Below are 16,057 nucleotides of genomic sequence, written 5' to 3' on the forward strand. Positions count from 1 at the left end.
TTTACTAACGGTTGTACTTCTGTGTTGAAGGAGCAATATTACCCGCCTAATCTATTCTCGGTTTAAATAAATCGATTTTTTTGAACCGCTCAATTGAAACAGTGAATACGTTACCTCACAATTTCTGTAGTGTAGTTAGAAAGGTCATTCGTTCACCCAAGACCAATTGTACTAAATTATTTAGACTTAGCTACACATAGTACATATTACCAAAACCAAATCCTTAATCCGAACCTACTGTTTAAAAGCGAAAAATTAAAAAAATCTTTATATTAATCCTATAGACTAATTTAAATACCGAGTTTCAGGATTCTAGCCCGATTCCTTCAAATGCACTATGTTTTGTAATTCTCCTACACATGTAGAACGAATTTTCAAAACAATGGTTTTCCAATTTCAGCCATTCATACCAAAAGCACTATACTTTAGTACTTTTCGTATTGTCAGAATAATTTATCACAATCCTATATATAAATATGCTTGGGCAATCTCGTTTCTGATTCGAATCGCTCCGCAAAAGGAACTAGTTCCTTTTAGTTCAATCGTTCATTGATACACGGCGGTTAATTCGATTAATGAACGGGAAGATCTGGATGGGTGATAAGATCAAAATGAACAAGGTAAACCAGAGCAAATATGAACGGCTGGATCAAAAGGGAGCAAAAAAACCTAGTCCCGATCTTTCATTTCGCGAAATAGTTCCTTTGAACTAGTTTTTTTTCGAAATTAACCAAATATATTTGAGTGTTGCAGCTCTATTCCTACTACGCACCAAATTCTTTTCATTATTTGTTTCGTTAATCATTGCCGTCGAATGAACCATGAACTATACCATCTATTCTCTGACATCGACATAGTCAGACATATCGAGCTGCAGCGACTACGTTGACTAGGCCATGTTGTGAGAATGGATGAAGATGGCCCAGCTCAAAAGGCATATAAAAGGGAGCCAACTGATGATTCACGCAGAAGGTAAAGGTCGCGAATCCGATGGAAAGATCAAATAGAAGACAACATCTCCTAAAATGGTATTTCAAATTGGATGAGATACGCACAAGACCGACGTGCTTGGAAATATTTTTTAAACTCGGCTTATGGAACAATTGTTCTGTCATAAGCCAGGTAAGTAAGTAAGCATTGTTGTTTTAATTTCAGCTGTTTTAATTAGGCTGCAATTTAACCTAGATACGGAAGCTGCCATCTATCGTTGCCTAGAAACAACGCTTCCCTGAATTTTGTGCAGTGGTTGGGGTTCAGAACCCCAACAACCTATGAAGAAGAATGTACCTTTTAACAAATATCACGATCATAGTTTTATTAGACTTCAAAGACCCATACAGTCGATTTTTTGCGATAGCGAAAATATGCGGTTGGAAATGTAGAATTCAGAGTAAAAAGAAAAAAACCTGTGGTTGGCGTTAAATAGTGTGAAAGGCTACAAACTGTTGGATCCCGGGTTCAAATTCCATCGGATTTCAGAGTAAAAAGAAACAAATCCGTTGTTGGCGTTGGATAATGTGAAATGCTACAAAATGATGGATCCCGGGTTCAAATGCCAGCAGAGCAGGAGAAATTATTTCAATTTACTACTAACTGTCTTAAAAATATTTTTTATATTATAAAATTTGGCCTTAAATCAATTAAAAACATAGCTTCTAATAGTATTTCAGTTTAATAGAATTTTAATGAGCTAATTTAACATATAAGCACTCTTCATAAACAATTTAATATTCGACCATCATATATCACTAAAAAAATTAATAACTCGATTTTTTAACTAAAAATTGTAAACAATTAAATTTTATGCTTCCCCGAAATAAAAAACCTTAATAAAATTCCTTGGAATGTTAGTTAGTGAATGTGTGTTTTTTTTAACATAAAAAACATGACATTTCAAAATCCAGTCAATGGAATAATAAATTTTCGTTAAATAAATGTTTAGACCAGAGACCTGTTGTCTGGACACGAGTTGCATGACAGACGACTGTGTACACCAGGGCAACAGCATATGTGAGTGTAAACAATGAATAATGCAGTGAGTGAGTGTGTAGAGAGTGCATCCAGTGAATTGGGGGTCACCAAAAATAGTTGCAAAAAATCTGTGAAAAAAAAAACAATAATGACCTTAGGCTGAAATCATAAATATTTTGGTGGCCATAATGGACATGACTAAAGTTTTGTTGTTGTTGCATAGCCATTTCACAGCAAAACATTTACCCATAAAAAATTGCCTGCAATTTAATAAAAGTAAATAAAAAACAAACAAAAGTTGGATCATATGTTTAGTTAAGCTAGTTGAACTTTCTAATAAATAACATTTCTGTGTGTGAAAAATACTTTTTACTACTTTTTTATATAAATAATAGTTTTTAACGTAATAATAACAATAACATAATGCAATATCATATTGCATATGGATTTTGCATGTAGTTTTGATTATGTTAGCGAAGGAGGCGGAGTTGTGTTTTTTTTTTGTCTGATGTTGTCGAAATGACAAAGCAGTGATTGTATGATAGTGATGGTTAATGGCAAAGAGATTTTACAGTCTACCGAACAATTATCCATTCATTATATTGGAAAGAAATATAAACCGTGAGAAAAAACTTTGTTCGATTTTCTTTAGTGCGCAAAAATTATTGTGATTTTCTTGGTAATTAAAGCAAGAATATTTTTCAACTTCTTCAATTAACTTCAATTAAAATTTTCGAGTGGCAAGGTTATTTCGTTAGAATTTTGGAATACGCTTGAATTAATTTCTAGTTGCTGCATTAAAAAATCACCGAGATAATGCACCGCGTTGTAAGTCGCTGTAAACAATTGGCCAAATACAGTATTATCCGGATTCGAACCCAGCACAATTTCTTCTTCCTAGATCTTAAAAGGAGAGAAAAGCTAAATCAACAAACACATAACAAGTCAATATATGTAGATACTGTAAGTTCTAAAATATTAAACGAAGTAGGTACTAATTTCATCATTTGTGTTAGTTTCGTTAATCATTGTTGATTTTATTCCAGCTAAGTATTGGTTTCCTGTAACCTGTTCTAGAGAATGGACCTGCCATCTATTGGTGCCTAGAAACAACGCCTCCCAGAATTTTTGCAATGATTGGGGTCCTCGCTTATTTAGTGTTGCTATTTTCTCAACAACATTTAGGCGGCATTAAATCTTTGAAACGACGAAATCATTAATTAATTAATTCCAACTAGATGGGCAAACTGCCATCTATCGTTGCCTCAAAACAACGCCTACCTGAATGTTGTGTAGTGGTTTTGGTCCTTGCTAATTTAGTGTTGCTGTTTTCTTAGCACCATATAGGCGGCATTGGATCGTTTAGAGGACGAAATCACCAAAACGACGCACCAACTCGCAAGTTACTGTAAACAATGGCAAAATACTGAAATTTCCAGATTCGAAACCAGCGACTATTTTCTCTTCCTAAATTTTAAAAGAATGATACAAAAGAAGAGCTTAATCAACACTCAAATAAATGTATTTGGAGTTATTATCCTGTTGCTCCTGTAAGCGTTTCCACAAAACATCGTCATATTTGCTCGATCAATTCTTGTGTTAGTTTCCTTATTCTAGGTAAGTAGATGATTGATCTGCTGTAGCCAATCCTAGGTTATGGGGATGACATCTATCGTTGCCTAGAAACCATGTTTCCTTGAACTTTGTGCTGTGGTTGGGGTCTTTGCTGATTTAGTGTTGCCATTTTCCTTTGAGTGCCGCTATCTACTGTCACTATATGGGTGGCATTGGATCGTTGAAAGAGCGAAATAATGCTCGTCGGATGAAGAGATGATCTGTGAAACTAAGAACTAGAGAACAAATTGTACTTCAAGATTGACGAAAAGTTTGACAAACCCTACAACATAAAATGTCCTTTATAAAACTTCCATAGCGTAACTAATATGGTGGTTGAGGTATAAAAGCGGTTCAGTTTTTGGTCAAAAACTTACGCACAATCATCTATGTTTTTATGTAATTAAATATATTCTTATTGAGCCTAACATTCGATTTATGTAACATTTACTGTGCCAGGCTTTTGCAAGCCTCCGAACCCAATTCTTGGGAAATTCCAATAGTTCCTTTCTCTGAATAGTTTCTTTGAATACAACATATGCTGGAGTAAACTGTCCCTTTTTCAAGGGAGATCAAAATAAGGGTAGAGACAGCTTTATGTTTTGTTATTTTTATTTTAAAAATACATTTTTTCTGATTTTATTTCTTAATTTACTTCATACCTATTTCCTAATTCAATTCCGCATAATTTCTCTCAGTGTAGCCGATTATCACCATCCGTATCATGCAACAATATCGACAATTGCTTTCAATTTCGTTTCTTTTTGTTGTTGTTGTGTGTCTACTCAACCATCGAAGGCTGATATTAAATCACAAGCAAATAGAAGAATTCACATAAAGGATGTTTGGGGGAGTGAGAGTGGAGGTTTGTTGCAACATGTGTGATGTTGTTATCGTTGCTGTTTAACTGTTAAATTGTTTGGGAATAGCCCACAACAACATGGAATCTCGTTTTAGACAGACGGTGAACAAACAAATGGCAACAACGACAATAACAACAACAGGCCAGACAGATTGACAAAACAGTTGTAGAGGATCCAGCCCCGTTTTGTTACAAAATGAAATAAAATGGCAAGTGGTGCTGGTCCCAAAACCAGATTTGTCTGACATTCAATTTCGACTTTTTTATTATCGTGGACAATTGTTTGGTCAATCGTTAAAATTCCATCAGTCATCATTATCATTGTCATCATTCATCCTTGGGAGAGTTCGACTGTCACTTCATCCATTATTAAATGTTGAAAAAGAAACAAAATGCAGCAGAGTTTTTCAATATCCCCAAAAATGTGGCGTCCAGCCTATCCTTAGCTCCATTGGTGTTTTTCTATGTTTTCTCAAGTTCAACAATCTCATTTGATTGTGAATTTAACTTCTGTTGGCTGTTGTTGTGATTTATTTTTTCTGCTTTTTTGTTGTTGTCGTCGTCAATATTTGATTTGATGTAATGCCAATTAAAAATTGATATTAACAACATTTGTGCAATTTGAGTCATGTTAAAAGTCAGTTTTTGATAGCCAACAGTAAAAACAAAAAATGGCCCCCAATGATTTGAACACAGTAACATGTTCCAACTGCAAAGCAGATCTGAGAGACTATCTTTACATGACATCTCACATCATTGCGTTCATCGGCGATTTATCGATGATGAATAGTTAGATGTGACCGCTCGCTGCTGCTTTTTTTGTATGTGACAGACTGCTGGCATGCTAAAAATGTCATTTTTGACAGGAAACAACAACAGCAGCAGCCTTTTTTGTAAGTTGCAGACAAAGTGGTGCCACCAGAGACAAGGCAAAAAGTTCAAAAAGAAAATTATATATAAGCAGTATTTAATTATTAAAGAAATTTTGTCTACTTGGTTGTTTTTTTGGATGAAAATTATTACAATGGTACCGAACAGTTACGCATGAAAATCAAAATGTTCAAAACATTTTAGTATCAAGTTACAGAAGGCGATGGCAACTAAGGGATAGAGATTGCACTAATATCATATTTGAAATGAGATATATAGGTCCACGTTTTGATATAGCCCCACTATAAATAGTTACTTTGTCTAAACAAAGAAGCTGGAATTTTGCATTCCGAGTACAACCCATATAGATATATGGTCCCATTTTTGTGTATTTTTTTAAGGTTTTAACGAATATTTTTTATTAGCCTTTCTGGTTCTTAGAGGTTGACAAAAAATCGTTACAATTTGTTCCATTCCCCAAATTTTTGCCATTTCCCAAATAAAGTTCCAGCCCCATTTAGTTATATTTATGTTTATTTTTTAACCTTTTTTGCCGAAGTGGCTTAATTAGGTATTCCGCTTCTTACAGCTTCTGAGGTATTTCAAATCAAATTAATGTGTTTGAGATTGTTTTTTTATGGATTCTTCATTTGGCGGCATTTTTGGGTTAAAGACTTCTATATAAAATAAATGTTCATGTGTGGTGCATACTTTCAGGCGATCAAAATATTTCACAGATAATAGTATAATTATACGCTCAGCTTTATGGCAAAAATGTGCCTCATCGAAATATTGGTTTTTGAACTACATGTTTCTTGGGCCCAAATCCGTTTCAGACAATTTGGAGTCGATATACAAATGCCGGTCGGTTTTCCGTCTGGCCGGCGGGTGCGCACGAAAACTCTCGAAGGGAATAACCGATTTAATCCAAACTTTGTACATCGTAATATTTATTTCAAACATAGTTCAAGTTCGAGGATGAGGAAGATCGGGTCACTCCTTATGGTACCTCCCCCCACAAAATGGTCAAATTTATGCAAAAAATTATCATGTGAATGGGCTATCCGATTTGAACCAAACTTTGTACAACATAACAGGGCTAAATAGACATTTTTTCTGATCAAGAATGGACTCTCCGACGATTATTTCGAGGTGTTGCAAACGGTTTGACCTTATGGTAGAGGGTGGAAAAATAATAACAGTAATTTTTTGAGCAGAACTTGTATAAATCCTGAAGGCTCTAAGACCTTCAAGGGAATAACACATGCGGAAAAAACTCAGGCTGACCTGCTATGTTGGCTTTGTATGAAATGTCAAGTTATAAAGGAATATCAGAGCCAAGCTTGATTTTGGACGCTGTTATTTTTATAGGATTTTAATAATTTTGGCATACAATTGTAGACATCCCGTATTTTATATATTTCAAAAAACGTAGCAAAATAAATAATCTCCCACTTCAAATAAGCTTTCAAGCCTGTGTGGTATTATCATGGTTTTAAGATATCCCTACCGTTATAAACATTTGTGTGAAACTAAACCTAACCTCAAAATTCAGTTTAAAAATCACACACAAGCTCAAATCATTTATACATCCTCAACAACAATAACAAACAAACTCATTCAATCTCAATGTATATTACATTTTACAATGCAAATTTAGTTTAAGGTAAGCCTGCAATAGTTCTGCATATCATCATCATGCATGTCTTAACTGCTGCCAACCCATAAAAAAGCACGCCTTAAAAGCTGCAGCAACAACAACACCCTTTGGCAATGGTTTATTGTTTTCTTGCTCGCTGTTGCATAGTTTAGTTGTGGTTGTAAATTTTTTGGCGTTTTACAATTCGTTTTTTTGGAATAGCAAATAAGAATAATTTAGTTTTTGCAACTAGAGTTCTACGATTTGTGTACTGCACATTTATGCACACTCCATTCCATACCCACGTAGAATACTACGAACCAACCAACAGCAGCGCCAACAAAAACAAGAGTAGGGCACACCAAACGCCACCAAATGAATAATTGTGGCGCCAGTCTCACAAGATTGTTGAAAATATAGCCACAATACAAAAAAGCAATATATAAATATTGGAAAAAAATGCCCCCAGCCCACCTCTCATTCTCCCACCATCTATCAGCTATTATTTTCATCGTTGTTGCATTGCTTTATTTAGTGATAATTTTTTTTTGTAAGTTGGTTAATAAATATGGCACTTGTTGTGGTGCAGTCCTCCTTCAATTTTACTTACGTTGGTTTACTCAATAAAATGCAGCGAGTTAATGGCAGTTTTATTTTACTGAGGAACCTATTTTGTTTAAGTAACGATCACGCTCGAAATGTGTGTGGCAGTTAGATAGCCCTCAGGCACATTATTCAGGTATTATTAAGAGTTTGGAATTTATTGTGGCACAAGCAATATATTAGAAATTTATTAACAATTTATAACTTGCTGCTTTGTGGTTAATAAATAATTTATTAATATCGGTGTCTGGCGCAGTTATAATTTTATCGGATTTATGAGAGATTTAGAACTTTAAGGTTAACACTAGAACGCCGAAGGCAGTCATTTTGACCGCTTTCCAATTTCAAGTACAAAAGCAACTGTGCATTTAATGACACTTTTTTTAAATATGGTGACTTTTTGTACCTCATAGAATTACGTTTATTATAAAAAATTCACTAAATTTAAAAAAAAGTGTCATTAAATGCACAGTTGCTTTTGTACTTGAAATTGTAAAGCGGCCAAATGACTGCCTTCGGCGTTCTGGTGTTAAATTATTGTTGCAATTGTTGGAAAAATACTTTGAGGTGGAACTATTTTGTTATTGTTAAGTTAAAATTATACAATTCCCCCTTTTAATGCCTAAAAGTATGTATCACAAATGGTGTTTTACAAAAAATGTGTTTTATATGTTTTTTTTTTAATTAAAATCCTCTAAATATATATCCATCGCCATGCCCGCTCTATTTTCACTCATTTGCATTTAGAGCGTTTTGACCTCATTTGACAAGATGCCTTAATAAGTCAATTTTTTGTGATCTGATGGATTGACATCTTGAACCAAAACGTTAGCCTTTAATTATGTTTAATTTATATTTATAATTCAAATTGTATTTGGTACTTAAAAAAATTGTATTTAAATTATTCTGAATAGAGGATTTCCAAGTATTGAAAGAAAATAAATAATATACAATTGTGTGAGAACCCTCCTGCTAGCCTAAAAGTATGCACCACAAAAGAACAAAAAATTTAAGACATATATTTGGTGTCAATTTTATTTTGAGCGTTATGACCGTCCTACCTTCTGAAAGTCATAATTTCGGACAAAACGATTTTTTCTGACATACAAAAAAATGTTGTTCGATGGAAAGCCGACTGCACGGAGGCTATGCTTAAATAGTGAACGGAAGGTTTTTTTTTTTTTTTTTTTGTGAACGTATTTTCATCATATTTTAATTTGATTCAGCCAGGATCGAATTTTTGAATGATAGAATCACACTTCGGATGGAGAATGCATGAGGAGTCATCAAAATACCTAAAATCGGGCGGAACATTTATGAGAAGGATATAACAAGACATGGGCTAAATTACAGGCCCTTAGATTGTAAAATATGCCAAAAACCTCCTACATTGAAAATTTGTTTACCCACGGAATGCAAAATTACAAGCATTTATTTTAGAAAAATGTGTCTACGACCATTAGAAACGTAAATTGGCGAGGGACTTTATGTGGAGCGTACGTCAACCAATTGACATTGACTATTGATTTTTATACCCTCAGCATTATGGCTAATGATTTTATATACACTTTTATACGGCAAAAATGTGCCTCATTCCTATGTTTCGTTTGACCAAATCTGTTTCAGACAATTTGAAGTCGGTTTACAAATATCCGTTCGTCCGTGTTTCTGGCTGGCTGGTGAGCACGATAGCTCACGAAGGTAGTAACAGATTTCATTCAAACTTTACAATTCGTAATATTTCTTCGACTTCAACGATGGGTAATATCGGTCCCCTCCTTCTGGTGCCGCCCCCTTAAAGAGTCAAAAGTTTCACTAAATATAAATTCAATATTAGTCAATAGGAATATCCGATCGGACCCAAACTTTGCACAACCTATTATCTTAACTAAGTTTAGATCAAGTCCGAAGGTGAGACCCTCAGCCCTCTCTATTTGGTACCTCACCCACAAATGGTCAATTAAATTAATTTGAGGTAGTTTTAAAAATAATTGAAAACTCTTTTTTAGTTTTAAATAATACTTAAACTTTAAACTGACAACCACATGTTGCACAACCTATTATCTTAACTAAGTTTAGATCAAGTCCGAAGGTGAGACCCTCAGCCCTCTGTATTTGGTACCTCATCCACAAATGGTCAATTAAATTAATTTGAGGTAGTTTTAAAAATAATTGAAAACTCTTTTTTAGTTTTAAATAATACTTCAACTTGTTCGAAGTGAAATTTTGTTTTTAAAGTGTGTTTCGAATACTTGTACAAAATATAAAATGCATTCGAAGAAACCTGACATTATAATAACCGCCGTGAACATCATCACATAAGTATAAGACAAAATAGGAATGACAGGAGATAGCACCACCCATAGCAAAATGGCAAAACTAAATAAGCAGGGACCACAACCACTGCACCAAATTCAAGGATGCTTTGCTTCTATGTAACGATAGATGGCATCACCTAGGACAAGTTAGAGCAACCAATCATCTACTCAGCTGGAATAAAAACAACAATAAACGAAACTAATATTTTCAAGTAACATGGTGATTCTTTGTGCAAACCCTATGTCTCTCTTTTAGTAGACTATAATATAATATTTGTTAAGTGTGATGCATACTTTTAGGTGATCAAAGTTCCAAACCACAATAGAAATATGGAATTAGATAACGACCATATTTTTACTGAAATCCATTGGAGTTGTAAAACATATTCGAGCATTCATAAATGTTAACATAGGTATACAATATATATTTGTTCATGTTTGATGCATACTTTTAGGCCATCATGACAGTTAGTTGAAATTTTTTCATCGTTTTACCTTCCATAAAAACAATTTGTTAGATGTTTTATTCAGAACAATTTGTGCAGATTGTGGAAATGTGCATTCACTTTACATTCAACATTCAAAAAATAAAGACAAACCAAATCCAAATACTAGGTCTGTGTTGAAATATATAAAACTGTACAAAAATCAATGAGTGGAACGGATAAATTCATCTCCGAGATATTGTTAAGGTGAAGAAGTAAGATGGAAGGCTGCAATGTTTGGTCCATAATATTTTAAAATATTATAATCAAGGACAGGGAACACAATACTATGTTTCTTCATCCCGAACCTTTTAAGAAGTCAGGGTGTCTGTCGAAAGTATTAAATTTTATTCATAATGTTTTCATTTCAAAACTAAAATTTAATTTTTCTTCCCATATATATAATTCCCAAATCACCGGATACAATTTTGTAAATATTAGTGCTAGTTGGTTTGCTAGTTGGCCAAATACTACGATTATTTATCTACAACTTCAAAACTCCACCTGTTTTGTGGGGCACAATCTATGTTAAGAAAAATTAATACACTGTCTGGTGTTCATTCCCACTACAAAAATTAATTTCGATTTTTGCGGAGGTTGTTGTTAAATTGCAATGCTTTAACACCATTAATGTTGAAACAAATTAATGTTTAACAACGTTAAACAACTACGACAACAACTAAGACAAGTTTGGTGCACTTAGACAAATACTAAGTATTAATAGAATATTGAATTTTGTTATGAAAGTATAAGTATGGGTATAATTACCTGCAGTAATTAAGTAATAATGAGGACAAAACTTAAAATACCATAACTACACAAAAACAATACCCTGCAACTTATTAGGGGTTGGGTAGCAATTAGACTAAACACTTAAGGACAGCATATTTGACTAGCCATTAAGATTCCAACTTCTATAGATTTTTAGTTTTACCAAAGGAAGGGCATAAGGTGGAATAATTACCTTATATATTTGTCTAATTTAACCTAAACCTATACTAACAAGGGGAAACTAAACTAATTTCAGTCACGCACGCGGCAACGGCATTAAAAATCACTTAACTATGCAAATTTGCTGTATGGAGGTGTAAATTAAACAGAAAAAAATGTAAATAAAGGTCAGTTTTTGGTTCGTTTTTTGTTTCATTTTCATTATGAAGGGAGAATGTGTGGCGGCCAGGCCAATATGTAGGTCATGTCTGATTTTTTTCAAATAGATGAGGAGGAATGCAGGGCAGATTTTCAACGAAATAGAAAAAAAGAAACAATCTCCGGAAAAACAAACAATGTTGTGTAATATTAGAGGGAAAAGCTTTGGCTTTGGATAAACATATAACATTTTGTAGGTGTGACCATTAAAACAAACACACACATTCACACACATGCGATGGAAAATCTTAATCTAATATTATTCAGACATCAACAGATTAGTAGTTTTGTTTTTATTAAAAAGTGTGATAATGTAACAAGACAGCTATATTTTTTATGATTTATTCCACTTTGTTTTTGTTTAATTTCCTGTCAGTTTTTTATAGCATTATTGCGACATTGGAAATACTCTCCCTTCGTTTCTTGCTTGTGTTTTTTTAGATTAGTTTGTTTTGTTTTGATTTAATAAAAATGTATGTGTGCGTGTTCCCGACATATTGCGAAATGAAAACTTTTCGGAACTTTTTTATTCAATCAGGGTGAATAAGATTCTAATATATAAGTTTGCGTGTTTGTGGGTAAGTGGATGGTTGATTGATAGACATAATGTATCTTTAATATCTGTGGTAGCTGAGTCCGGAATTCATAAATTTCACACAATACCATTTAATAATTTTCAACAACAAAAATTTGAAAGAAGATTAGTCTGACTTTTCAGATAAAAAGAAAACATGTAAAAAATTGGATGATGTCTTGTAAAAAAGCATACAAAACTGAATTTTGTGCTCAATGTGACTTCAGAATATGTGTACCTTCAGAATATATAGAAGTTATAGCATTTTTTTTTTTTGGATTTAATGCAAATTTATCGGAAAATGAAAATTTAGTTCAAAGTGAATTTTGAATATTTTTACAATATATAAAGTACATACGAAATCACCTGACATTCTAATAACTCACATCGCCATGAACATCATCAGATAAGTATAATAAAAAATAGGAATGACAGGAGGTAGCACCACCCATAACAAAGTGGCAACACTAAATAAGCGTGGATCACAGCCACTGCATAAAGTACAAGGAGGCATTGATTTTATGAAACGATAGATGGCGGCCCAATCACCTAGGATAAGCTATAATATTTGTTATGTGTGATGCATATTTTTTAGGCGATCCAAGGTCCAACTTACTATAGAAGTAAACTCGAAAGTAACCACGTTTTCACTGAAATCCATTCAATTTGTAAAAACATATTCAAGCATTCATGGATGTGAATGAATTTGTGCAAGATATACATTTGTTCGAGTTTGATGTATATTTTTAGGCGATCAGCCCCTGTATTCTGTAACTTTTTAACAACATTCGATATTGTATATTTTACAACAATTTCATTTGTTTGTTTTATTGTTATTACAATAACAAAAGAAATTTAAACAATGTCGAATGTTGTTAAAAGTTACAGAATGGGCCTACAGGACAGTTTATTGTCAATTACAAATTCGTATTCAGGATGTACCTTCAGAATATATAGAAGTAATAGAAATTTTTTGGATTTTATGCAAATGGATCGGTAGAAAAAAAATACAGATTAAGCGGCCCACTATAAAAATAATGCATATATTAGCGGTGTTTAGATGTGCCTCAAATGAAAGGTCATATATATAGAGTTTATAGCGGTATAAATTTGACAGCAGTCCGAATAAGAGTTATCGAATTTTCATGAATTAACTTCAAATTGTTAAAAAAATAAATAAATAAAAAATAAAACAAAATAAATTAATAAATAAATATTCGCGGGGAATAGTTGTTCTCGAATAAAAAGATGCCGAAACCGTCGCTGTACCACACTTGAAAGGAATAATAATGAATATATATTAAGTTGGGTCGGAAACATTTTCAATTGACCTGTGATAATGAAATATTCCTATGAAAGATATACTCAAACTCCCCAAATACCGAAATTCGGGAGTTTCCGCTATACTGGGGTTGCCCTTTTGGTTGGGAGATTTTCTACCCAATCATAATTTTAAATACAAAATAAAAGCCAATTTTGTTGCAAAAAAAAAAAAAACAATATTGATAATTTTTGTTAGCGAAATTGTCTACCTATTGAGAATCTAAAATATAAAATTACAGTCAATTTGGTTTTCTACACATCGAAAATCCAATGCATAAAGTTACAGCCAATTCAATTAAGAAACATTTTCAGAGCCCTCGAAATATCTAATATTGGGAGTAACGTTGTATGGGAGTTACCCTGAAACCTGGACCAATATTGATAAATTTTTGTAGAGAGATTTACACCCAAATTTCAAATGCCAACCAATTTGGTCCCAAAACCTGCCAGAACACCGAAATTTATGAGGCACCGTTATATGGGACTAATATTTCGAGGTGTTGCAAACATAATACACATATTATTGGCTTATTCAAGAAATATTAAAAAAAATCACAACTTTTTGGCTACTTTAAAAAATTCATTACTTTTTGGATACTCAAAAAAATATTCTTAAAAAAATCCAGCCTTTTTCGATACTTGAAGTCCTTTGAAGTCCAAGTGTCGTTAGCCCAAACCCGTTTTCGGCAATTTGGAGTTGATTTAGAAATATCCTAATCTTTAGTTAGTAACCGATTTGATCCAAAGAATTCGCATTGTTATATTTCTTTCAAATTTAAATCAAGTTCGAAGAGGGGGAATATCGTTCCACTCCTTTTGGCACATATCCACGAAACTATTAAAATGTTCTTGAAAAATACATTTATAATATCATGAGAGTGTGTATCCGATTTGATCCAAAAATTGCACACACTAATATTTTAAAAAAATATGTTAAAAGAAAACGTCTTGATTCGAACTTTGCACTTAGCCCAATATGCCTGATGAGCCGTTTAACCAACAGGGAAAGCGTCGCATAATGGTGGGTATGTAGGTTATTCTCCTGGCTTTCATTTTCTTTGTAAAACTTCGATGATTAACTTCGACTGGAAAGAGAAAAACTACAACATTTTAAAAAAAATCGACACGATTTGATACATTGCTCGTCCTCGATACTCAGCTCATAGGCTAAATCATATATCTGTTGTGTAGATCAAATCCGGAGGGGCTGCATCGGTTAACCCCTTCTGGTACCTCCCCACAAACATTTTGAAGATTTGTAAATCAAATACCAAGAAAATCCTGTGTCCGATTTGACCCAAGTTTGGCCCATTGTGATATTTTTTTTAATCTCCATTTCTCACCCAAAAAGGATTAATATTAAAAAAAATATATAAATTTATTATGGACGGAATGCATTTTTATATATGTTGTGTAGATCAAATCCGGAGGGGCTGCATCGGTTAACCCCTTCTTGTAAACATTTTGAAGATTTGTAAATCAAATACCAAGAAAATCCTGTGTCCGATTTGACCCAAGTTTGGCCCATTGTGATATTTTTTTTTAATCTCCATTTCTCATCCAAAACGGGTTAATATTAAAAAAATTATAAATTTATTATGGACGGAATGCATTTTCCGATTTGATCAATTACTTAACCTCGGCACTAGAAGTAGAAAGACGGTAGACCTACGCCAACCCAAATACGCCATATAATCCAAATAACTTACAAAGGTCAGGATAAGTGTATGCAACACTGTCATAGGCTGAGGGTATACACTTGTCGGCAACACAGACTGACAATTTTTCACTTGCTTCTTCTAACAACTTCCGAATAATTATTTGATTCCTTCCCATTCGCCATTAACACATTTTAGTACCACCTCCTTTTTATTGTGTCACTTCCAAATTTGTCTTGTTATTCTTGTAATTATTTCACCCCAAAACAACCGCACCTTCCGTGCGTGCCGTGAGCCGCTTCTTGTCATGTGTCACAAAAATTCTTGTCATGTTTCACGCACCGAACAGTGGAAATTATGATTGACAGTCTTTAATTAATTTGTGGTATATCAAGTTTTCCAATTATTTGTCTGTTGTTGTTGTTGCTGCTGCTGTTATTGTGGTCGTCGATTTATCAGATTTACATTAAAAGTGTTTTGTAAACAAATTAAATGTTTCAGTTTTGTCGGCATTTTTTGTTATGTCTGTTTATGTATTTTTTGCGACGTCGTTTTTCATCAAACGTGGCAGCAGTTGTCGAATGTACGCACACAGGCACACTCGCACAATAATTTGCAGAAAATTATCTAAGACACGCCATTGGGCATTAAGAAAATGTTAACGAGGTCTGGTTTGTTGCCGTTGCGTTGTTGACTATGACAACATTAGAATTTTTCCATGAGACGGTGTGACGAGCGGCGTAAAATGATAATGCCTTAAGGTGATGGTATGGTGATGAAAACTATGTGATGGTGTTTTGTTGTTATTTTGACAGACAAATTGATGTTTGTGGAAATAATTAAGGGGCGAAATAGATATATGAATAAATTAAGGTATAAGGAAAATAATAATGAAATAAAAATATTGAAATTTATGGAATAAGGAAGAAATAATCCTACCACAAAAAGAATTATTTTCTGATTAAAAAATGATTTTGAAGTTTCAAACCTA

At 33.4% G+C, this 16,057-nt stretch overlaps 1 protein-coding gene across 1 annotated transcript in view; it reads right to left on the minus strand.

The window, feature by feature from the left end:
• The window catches only part of LOC133330063 (probable serine/threonine-protein kinase roco5), a 238,560-nt gene that overhangs the window by 84,619 nt on the left and 137,884 nt on the right, over positions 1 to 16,057 (minus strand). The window lies entirely within an intron of this gene.

The sequence above is a fragment of the Musca vetustissima genome, unplaced genomic scaffold (genome assembly GCF_032173495.1).
Source record: "Musca vetustissima isolate MV318-11 ecotype Yass unplaced genomic scaffold, APGP_CSIRO_Mvet_v1 utg9641, whole genome shotgun sequence".
Lineage (NCBI taxonomy): Eukaryota > Metazoa > Arthropoda > Insecta > Diptera > Muscidae > Musca > Musca vetustissima.